Here is a 10000-nt window from a genome sequence, read left to right as displayed (position 1 = left end):
TTGAGAGAGAGAGAGTCGTTTGAGAGAGAGAGAGTCGTTTGAGAGAGAGAGAGAGAGAGTCGTTTGAGAGAGAGAGAGAGAGTTTGAGAGAGAGAGAGAGAGAGAGAGAGAGAGAGAGAGAGAGAGAGAGAGAGAGAGAGAGAGAGAGAGAGAGAGAGAGAGAGAGAGAGAGAGAGAGAGAGAGAGAGAGAGAGAGAGAGAGAGAGAGAGAGAGAGAGAGAGAGAGAGAGAGAGAGAGAGAGAGAGAGAGAGAGAGAGAGAGAGAGAGAGAGAGAGAGAGAGAGAGAGAGAGAGAGAGAGAGAGAGAGAGAGAGAGAGAGAGAGAGAGAGAGAGAGAGAGAGAGAGAGAGAGAGAGAGAGAGAGAGAGAGAGAGAGAGAGAGAGAGAGAGAGAGAGAGAGAGAGAGATGCACAGCAAGTTTCTGCCTTCCCCTTACTAATGACATTATGCTGGAGTTGGTTTCCGGATAACGTTTAAATAAGGAAGTAATTACACCAATGCGCAGAGCAGCGGCTGGGAGAAAGTTTAGGCCAAGTGCAATACCCCTCCTCCCCGCCTCTCCTGTGCTAACCACCTCCCCGATATGGAAACACAATCTTGGGGAGATGAGGACTGGAAATTTAACCCGTGCCTACTATTGCCATTAACTGAAATCAGGTGTATCTCATCCGTGGAGTTGTTTAGCCAACGTTGGGGAACCGTCTGCTAACCTTGGGCTTTTAAGCTAAGTGGAGAAAAGTGTCCATATCCACGACCCCTTTCAACCGTAAACTAAGGGGGAGAATGAGAGGGAGAAGGAAAGAAAGGCAAACGTGGTACCAGGTGCTCTCCCTTTCTCCCTCCCTCCCAGTGTCTCTCCCAGCAAGGTTGTCTGCCAAGTGTGTAGGTGGTGCTGTCTACTTCATCTGCTTCAAGTTGATATTGTTGGCTGCTTGTGTGATCTCTGTTCATTTATATTGGTCTGACTCTCTGCTTCATTTCAACACACTTTTATCACACCTTTAGCTTACTCTCTTTCCAGTTCCTCTTCAGTCACGATAAAATTATTTTCTCTCTCTCTCTCTCTCTCTCTCTCTCTCTCTCTCTCTCTCTCTCTCTCTCTCTCTCTCTCTCTCTCTCTCTCTCTCTCTCTCTCTCTCTCTCTCTCTCTCTCTCTCTCTCTCTCTCTCTCTCTCTCTCTCTCTCTCTCTCTCTCTCTCTCTCTCATATATATTACGATCTAGTTTCAGATGGTATGAAAAGTTTATGTATTGTAAATGGATTTTTTTTTATAATATTCCACCTTTACTACAAATGAATAATGTTCTTTAAAAGATTCGTTCATGGAGGCGGGAAGCAAAATATGAACAATACACCAAATTTTTATTGGCTCGACTTATTTTATGGATGTTATTTATGGGAGAAATATTTGCTCCAAAGACAAACTGGTCGGTGGTTCTGAAAATTGATATGCAGGAGAACTTAATATATTTTGTTTCAGGGGTACGACATGTACTACCTATTAAAGCGCTGGCACACACACACACACACACACACACACACACACACACACACACACACACACACACACACACACACACACACACACACACACACACACACACACACACGGGGAGAGAGAGGGAGAGAGAGAGAGATTCAAACATATCACTTACTAAAAAATAAACGAAAAAAAATAAGATTGCCACTAGATTGAACAAAAAAAAGTAAAAATGTCTGGCCGTCCTTCATAGTGCTTTTAATTTGTCTCACTTCTAGATGCAAATAGCGCAATGATAACGTGCAATCACATAGCCCGGGGTGAGGAAGTCGAGTGGGGCTTCCCGGTACGCCGCCTTCCCAGCACTGCCTCTCGGGAAAGTAGGCCACTCTCTCTCCTCTCACCGACACCCAGGGGAAGGAAAAAATGTGTATATGTATTTCCGTCATGTATTTTTCTGTTTATTCATCTATTCATCTATTTGTCAGTGTGTTTTTTTATGTATGTATTTGCGTGTGTGTTCTTTGCATTTCATTATTAAGCTTTGTTTTTTGTGATTTTGTTTGCTCGTTGCTGTCTTTCTTCATGTAATTCTAACTTTTTACACTATTTTTGACTTTTTTTTTTTTACTCCTGTTAGGATTTTCACCACGAATATTTGTTTCCTTTCAATCAGTCTCTCTCTCTCTCTCTCTCTCTCTCTCTCTCTCTCTCTCTCTCTCTCTCTCTCTCTCTCTCTCTCTCTCTCTCTCTCTCTCTCTCTCTCTCTCTCTCTCTCTCTCTCTCTCTCTCTCTCTCTCTCTCTCTCTCTCTCTCTCTCTCTCTCTCTCTCTCTCTCTCTCTCTCTCTCTCTCTCTCTCTCTCCCCGCGGCAGCCAATGCTCTACTTCCGGATCGGACAAAAAAGGGTGGTCCAATATATCCAGCAATGGCCCGAATAGAGCACAAAATATTAATGCTAATAAGTAAAGAGCTGCCCTCGTGAGCCACTAAACCCAGGATGCTTTGCTATTCCAGGCCAAAGCGATCACATCCGGAATACCTAATTGTTTTTTTTAATGTGTTGTTCTTTTTCATTATTGCGATAGCTGTGGTAATAGTGATGATAGTAGTATTGATGGTAACGTTCATATTATAATGGCCCTACTATTACTATTATTGATGCCACTGTTGCCATTCCTGCTGCTGCTGCTGCTGCTGCTGCTGCTGCTGCTACTACTACTACTACTACTACTACTACTACTACTACTACTACTACTACTACTACTACTACCACTACCACTACCACTACTACTACTACAACCACCACAAACACTACTATCTTTGCTAATACTACTACTTGGTAACTATTATTTGAGTGTGTACATTTAACTAATCACACTAATTTCAATAATAACACAATTTCTTTAATATAAGATTAGTGTCAATTGTATTAGCAGTGAATAAAACACAGCATTAAATTTCTGGTGATTGAATAACTTGATAAAAGCTTCCATTTTCCGGTATAATGACGTGTTGCTAATTGACTAAACTACAGTGTCCTCCACTCTCCCACCTTCGAGCTTTTTACTTTTAGTGTACATTCAACCATTTTTCCTTTAGAGCGTTTTGAGAGAATGTTCCTTCCTTGTTAATCAGGGTACACTTAGAGGACGAGAGGAGGAGGTGAATCAATCGTAGGATTCACTGCATGCAAGGGATCTCGGTGCTACAAGAGCTCTAATTGATGCAGTTATGGTTAGGAATCGAGAACATGCAACATTCAGTTTTTTCCGATCTTGGAATTCTCCCTCAGTAAGTCCTTTGTTCTGTCAAGAATCTACGTCATCATTTCAATTATTTTTTGGGGTTAATTTTGAAACCCCAACACAAAACCAGATTCCATTAGAAACGTCACTAACTTTTGCTTTTGGGCACGTCATTCACAAAGCACAGCCAATTTCCAATAGAATTATTATATATATCTCCCTTTGGTTCTTCGCTGTTCTTTTTTATTTCAACTATAACCCAACGCAACGCAGCCTCGTTTCATTAAGAATATCATGCAATCTTTTTCTTTCCTCTTGGTTCTTCATGGTGCCTCTTGATTCAGGTCAGGAATGTGAAATTTTGGACGAACTACGAGTCTATACATCGGCCTGGCTGTGGTGTTTCTGGATTCCGGGGCCTGTGTTGAGTGTAATTGGGGCTTGTAAGGCCTGGTAGGGACTCGGGAAGCTGCATCGATAGTGGAACTCAGTGTTGTGAATTTGTTTTTGGAAAGACTGTCGTATTTGGCAACCACTAAGCCCTACTGCGTGAACCTCCCTTATGATGCTCCGCAGGAAAAGGCCATGAGCAGGTCTGTGTGTGTGAACCTTCCCTGATGTGTACGTAAGAACTCATCCTTGAAGCTGTTAAAAGTGCGTGTGATTTCCCCTCCCCCTTCCCGTGAATGAATTGCAAAGTGAGGCGTGGGGGTGATAAAGTACCTTAAACTTTTCTCACACGCGGGCACGATATTTATTTTGCATGTACACACGATGGCAGCTGATATGTGGAGTTGACAAAGTGAACATGTTACTTGTTTTTACTCTTGAAGGAACGGGCGGTAAGGGAGGGAAGGAAACGAAAAATTACTCTTCCAGCCCGTGCTTGGAAAATGCGGTCGTTTTTTGATGAGGATATTGCATTTATGGCTGTACTGCTCACAGAGAAATAACAATAGTTGATAAAATTCTAATATACACGTTACGTTTCATTTCGTTGCGCGGAAAAGGAAGAGAACTTACAGTGGGCAATTATTTTCATCACACATCCAGTGTTCTTACCATGAACTCTAGCGAGGAGAAGACTAGGTAGCAGGACTTGCAGGTCTTCCACACAGCTGTTGCCTCACTGACAACACTATTGACATCTCGAATTTACGGCAGCAATCTTACTTGGCGGAGCTTCAGAACAGCAACACTGGCAGGACGCCTTAAAGCTCAACCTTTCACCCCGCCGGCACCGCCTCCTCCAGCGGCTCCCACCACTGCTCCCCTAAAACTTGGATGAATATTCACTCAGAAACACTTCTCTGTATCGTTTTTCTGTACAATAAAATCTTTCACAGCACTAAAAGGTTCATATTGATGGACAGTAATGGTAACGTTTCGCTTCTCCATTTGACCCTTGGTGCCCTTGGTAATATTTGACGTTTGCCGGAAGTAAACTATTATTTGAAATTACGATGAAATTGCATACAATACACACATACTGAAATACCAATACTGATTAAGACAGTGATGATAAAGCTCCATTCTTCTATATAACCTTTAGTGCTTGCTGATAATATACAACGTTTTTCGAAAAATATTCTCTATTCGCAATTACTGTGAAATCATACACAAAAAACAACTTTCCAGTGAAATGAGAATAACAATAACGATAATGGTGATAAAGATCCATTCATCTCAAATAACTGTAGACAAAATCAGCAATCATTTTAAGTGTGCTCCTTTGTTTTCCTCTACCATCAAATCACACACAACTGAGTGCTTAGTATCGGAAAGCCATAATGATAAACTCCCACTCCTCCATTCAGCACTTAACCCTTTAATTACAAGACCATTTTCTATAATCACCTGTAACTTTTTAGACACATTTTTCTTACTACTTGTCTAGTAAGTAATAGTTGTGTGTCCAGGACTAAAAAAAAAATAATAACATAACATTCCCTTTTTCTATGCGTCCACTTTTAACATGACAACGCTAGCAAGGCATAGTCACTGCTTTAAATGAGTTAAGTTATCGTGAGACAGATTTACTATCCACTCTATGATAAATACTCATCCTCTATCTGCTTCCTGTTAACGTTTATTCCCATTAGCGTGTTTAGGGCTTTGAATTTTTTATACGCGCGAATTCTCTCCTTACCTCGCGGCTTGGCAAACAGCGCAACACTCACCTGCCTCACCTGCCTCGCCTTTTAATTGGAATCTGATAAAAACAGGTGAGCGTCACGACAGGTAGTGGTGAGTGCGTCCTCAGGGATCAGTAGAGGAGGTCGTGATGGGTGTGTGGGACGCGGGGCGGCCCGTAACGAGGGGCAAATGTGTAATTAGGTGAACAATTTGGCGGAGGTGCGAGAGAGTTGATGGAAATTGACCCTTACTGAAGCTATAACGTGATGGGGCGCCTCTAGGGGACTGTGTGTGTGTGTGTGTGTGTGTGTGTGTGTGTGTGTGTGTGTGTGTGTGTGTGTTAGAGAATGTGAGTGATTTTCGTTTTTTTTTTTTTAATATCGCGTTAGAGAGGATGAGAGTGATTTTCGTTTTTTTTTTTCATAACGTTATTTCATGTTTTTGACAAATTATATACTATCTTTTTTTTTTTTTTTCTTTACATAGCATGATTTCCCCCCCCCCCCGCCTCTCTCTCTCTCTCTCTCTCTCTCTCTCTCTCTCTCTCTCTCTCTCTCTCTCTCTCTCTCTCTCTCTCTCTCTCTCTCTCTCTCTCTCTCTCTCTCTCTCTCTCTCTCTCTCTCTCTCTCTCTCTCTCTCTCTCTCTCTCTCTCTCTCTCTCTCTCTCTCTCTCTCTCTCTCTCTCTCTCTCTCTCTCTCTCTCTCTCTCTCTCTCTCTCTCTCATCAGTCAAGCACACACACCTGAACCTTTCCTCTCCCGCGATCCTTTGCTCAAACAAATCATCTCATTGGCTCGTGCTGCAGGTTGGCCTGGCGTGCAGTGTTATGATTGGTGGAGCCCTAGCCACACCACGTCTTCGGGAGCTCTCAACTTGTCCTAATCAAACTTGGCCAGACCCAGGAGGAGCAGGAGCGAACCAAAGCCTCTCGGTCTTGACAATTTGATAAAGGAATCCTGAGTCTTTGAGGGAAATTTACTGTCATCCTTCTTTTTTGCTTTTTATGTAGTTTTCATAATTAAATTGCTGCGTTGGGTATAATTACTGTGCTCTTTGGTTATTTTTTCTCTTTGAACTTGCATAGATGGTGGTTAAATGTGTTCTTATTATTAAAATAAATGTTTCAAGTATTTCATAATGTCATATTTTATCGCTTCAATGTAGTTATGGCAATGGAGTTGGTCAGTTAAAGATAATTGTATTATTCAATAATGCACGTATTGTTTTATCATTGAATATTTATGTGGTTAAGTAGTTTTTCTGTGCAAAGAGACTGGTGTAAAATTCACTCTGTCATTCAGTTTGTTTCAATACTTATTATAACTTAAATGCTCCATCAGATAAGATTGCACTGTGGTAAAGATTTTTGTTTTCTCATTGTTCGTGAATTGAATATGGATTTTGATCAAAATAATAAATCAATAATAAGAATATATTTTATGATGCTGTCATCATTTTGGTATAATTATCTGAAAAGATCTTTTCACAATAACTCTATAAATTAAGTTACAGATACCAAATAGTAAATAAAGACTGGGTGACGAGAGGGAACTTAGATAAAAACACGGTAACATGTATAAGTCAGCATGAAGTATAACAGACATAACATAGAATATTACTGTAGAGAGAAAGAAATAAGTTGAAGTAAGGATGTTATCATAATAATAGCAGTAACCATTGAATATTGCAATGCCAATCAGCAAACGCAGACTCATCAACACCAAGTAGAGACACGAAAATAGACAGGAAATTATACTGGAATATTAAGAGGAAAGAGCAATAAGGCGAAGTAAGGTGGTCCTAAAAATAGATATTAAGTTTCAGAACGCCAATCAGTAAACATGAACACGGAGAAGTACTGACACAAACTGAACCTGGAATATTATAGAGAGAGAAAGCGATCAGATGAAATTACCTTCTCTCGTGATAATAATAGTAAACCAATAAAACAAAGACTTAATAAGAGGAAACAGAAATCTAAACACGAAATTGGACGAGTTACCATCAAGCATCAGGTAAACTGGAACTGAAAATCACAGAGAAAGCCGATTTTTTCTCCTAACTAAAACAATATTTTTTTTTTCTTTATATACCAATCAGTAAACAAAAGAAATTATAACAGGAGAAAGTACAAATCTAAACACGGAAATAGGCGAGAGTTAACACCAAACATAAGACAGACTGGACCTGGAATATCATGTGGAGAGGGCGATCGGGTCCTGTCTTGCGATCAATACCTGGCACAGAAACAGAAACAGAGACAGAGAGCCCCGTGCAGGTCTGGTGACAAGGGGTAGAGAGCCCTTCATCAACACTGCCATGCTAATTTGATATGTGGGAGAGAGAGAGAGAGAGAGAGAGAGAGAGAGAGAGAGAGAGAGAGAGAGAGGACGGATGCACAAGATCAGTGATGAAACAAAATTAAATGACAAGGAGATAATGTTTGTCAAGAGTCTCTTATTCTACTCGTTTTAAAATTGTTTTCTTATTTTATTTCAGAATCATTAAGCTTGCAAAGAAATATACAAATAATATATCAGTAAACTGAGAGAGAGAGAGAGAGAGAGAGAGAGAGAGAGAGAGAGAGAGAGAGAGAGAGAGAGAGAGAGAGAGAGAGAGCGAGCCGTCTGAGAGGAGCCGGAATTCAAAAGAGTAAATTGGTATCGCGGAGAAGGGAGGGGCGAGAGAGAGTGAGAGAGTGGAGGAGAGAGAGAGAGAGAGAGAGAGAGAGAGAGAGAGAGAGAGAGAGAGAGATGGAGGGAAGGAGGTAGGCGCGGCGGAGAGATGGAGGGCATGATGGAGGGATACAGTGAGTGATGGAGATGGAAGGGAAGATATAGTGGGAGGGATCTTGGCGGTGGAGAGAGGCATGCACATACCTTCCGGAATCTTGTTTTGAAAGGTAACACACTCTGGGAACCCGTAATGTGGGGAAAAATATGGAGGAAAGACGAGTTTTGCCGCCGTGTCAAGATGGATGGTGAAGCTGTATGTATTTTGAGTTTTCTGGTATTATTAGTAGGTAGTGGATGTGTGTGTGTGGTAAAAGTAACAGTGGTGGTGGTGGTGGTGGTGGTTGTGATTGTAGTGGAAGAGCTGTAAAAGTAGTAGTGGTAGAAATTGCTGTTGTTGCTGTTGCTGTTGGAAGAGTTGTTGTCTTTTTTTTATTAGTGTATTATCTATCATTATAATTATTTGTGCTATTATTTTTTATCATTATTATTATTATTATTATTATTATTATTATTATTATTATTATTATTATTATTATTATTATTACTAGTAGTAGTAGTAGTAGTAGTAGTAGTAGTAGTAGTAGTAGTAGTAGTAGTAGTAGTTGTTGTAGTAGTAGTAGTAGTAGTAGTAGTAGTAGTAGTAGTAGTTGTTGTTGTAGTAGTAGTAGTATTGTCATTATCATATATAAATAGAAGAAAATAATATCATCATTGTCACCATCAGCTTTAGGTATCAATCAATGACCAGGAAATCTATGATATCAGAACTGATTATTTATTTATTTATTTATTTCTTGCATAACCTGAATCTACCATAAGTATTAAAGAAAATGGAGAAGAAAATATTAAGCAAATTGATGGAGGCTAAGGAAAAGGACGAGAAAGGACCAGACACAGAGAAATGAGAAGAAAGGAGAAGATAGAGAAGAAGGAAAAGCAGAAAGCAGAGACGAGTATGGAGGGAGAAGCGAGAGAGAGGGCACTGGGCGGAGGAAGTGGATGAGATGGCGAGAGAAGGGCATCGGAAAGGTCTGCCATTAACTTAAGCGAAGGAAATCTCATCGCGATAGGAGAGGCGAGGAAGAGGAGAGGCGGAAGTCAGGTGAGAAATCAGGTGTTGGAGGCCGTAGCGTCAGAGTTGATGGAGGCTGAGTGGCAGGCAGGTGAAGGACGACGCGGGAACCAAAGGGAAATCGCGCCTCTTACTGCGCATAGACTAGCTACAGGAAGGTATCACTCCACGTTGCTCCCTGGTAATGTCCCTTGTTAGTGGAGGAATGTTCGGGGTTCGGCGCCCGTTGTAGGATTGCAGTTGCGCATCCAATCAGAGGAATTGATTCTTTTTTTTCAGTCCAGTTTCTCATTAAGAGCTAAGTGGTGAAGGATTCTGGCTGTGAGTGTGAGTGTGTGTGTGTGTGTGTGTGTGTGTGTGTGTGTGTGTGTGTGTGTGTGTGTGTGTGTGTGTGTGTGTGTGTGTGTGTGTGTGTGTGTGTGTGTGTGTGTGTGTGTGTGTGTGTGTGTGTGTGTGTGTGTGTGTGTGTAAGAGAATGCATTTTTATTAAGTCTTCTCTCTCTCTCTCTCTCTCTCTCTCTCTCTCTCTCTCTCTCTCTCTCTCTCTCTCTCTCTCTCTCTCTCTCTCTCTCTCTCTCTCTCTCTCTCTCTCTCTCTCTCTCTCTCTACAAAGCACTCCAGTTTTCGTATGCATATTGTATGACATATTTGTTTAATATTTAAAGGGTTCTGGGAGCAAGCTTAAAAACAAGTGGCATAAGAGTCTTGCACAATAATCTGCTCTCTCTCTCTCTCTCTCTCTCTCTCTCTCTCTCTCTCTCTCTCTCTCTCTCTCTCTCTCTCTCTCTCTCTCTCTCTCTCTCTCTCTCTCTCTCTCTCTCTCTCTCTCT

General features: G+C 41.2%; 1 protein-coding gene and 1 long non-coding RNA gene across 4 annotated transcripts in view; one reads left to right on the top strand and one right to left on the bottom strand.

The window, feature by feature from the left end:
• LOC123502723 overlaps window positions 1-6448 on the top strand; it is a 569074-nt gene extending 562626 nt beyond the window's left edge. Inside the window, exon 5 of the long non-coding RNA XR_006674202.1 lies at window positions 6169-6448. This is a non-coding gene — a long non-coding RNA (uncharacterized LOC123502723). The remainder of the gene's footprint in view (window positions 1-6168) is intronic.
• LOC123502722 overlaps window positions 1-10000 on the bottom strand; it is a 212967-nt gene that overhangs the window by 24767 nt on the left and 178200 nt on the right. The window lies entirely within an intron of this gene.

This window comes from Portunus trituberculatus, chromosome 12 (assembly GCF_017591435.1).
Source record: "Portunus trituberculatus isolate SZX2019 chromosome 12, ASM1759143v1, whole genome shotgun sequence".
Lineage (NCBI taxonomy): Eukaryota > Metazoa > Arthropoda > Malacostraca > Decapoda > Portunidae > Portunus > Portunus trituberculatus.
This window is presented reverse-complemented; position numbering and strand designations above follow the sequence as displayed.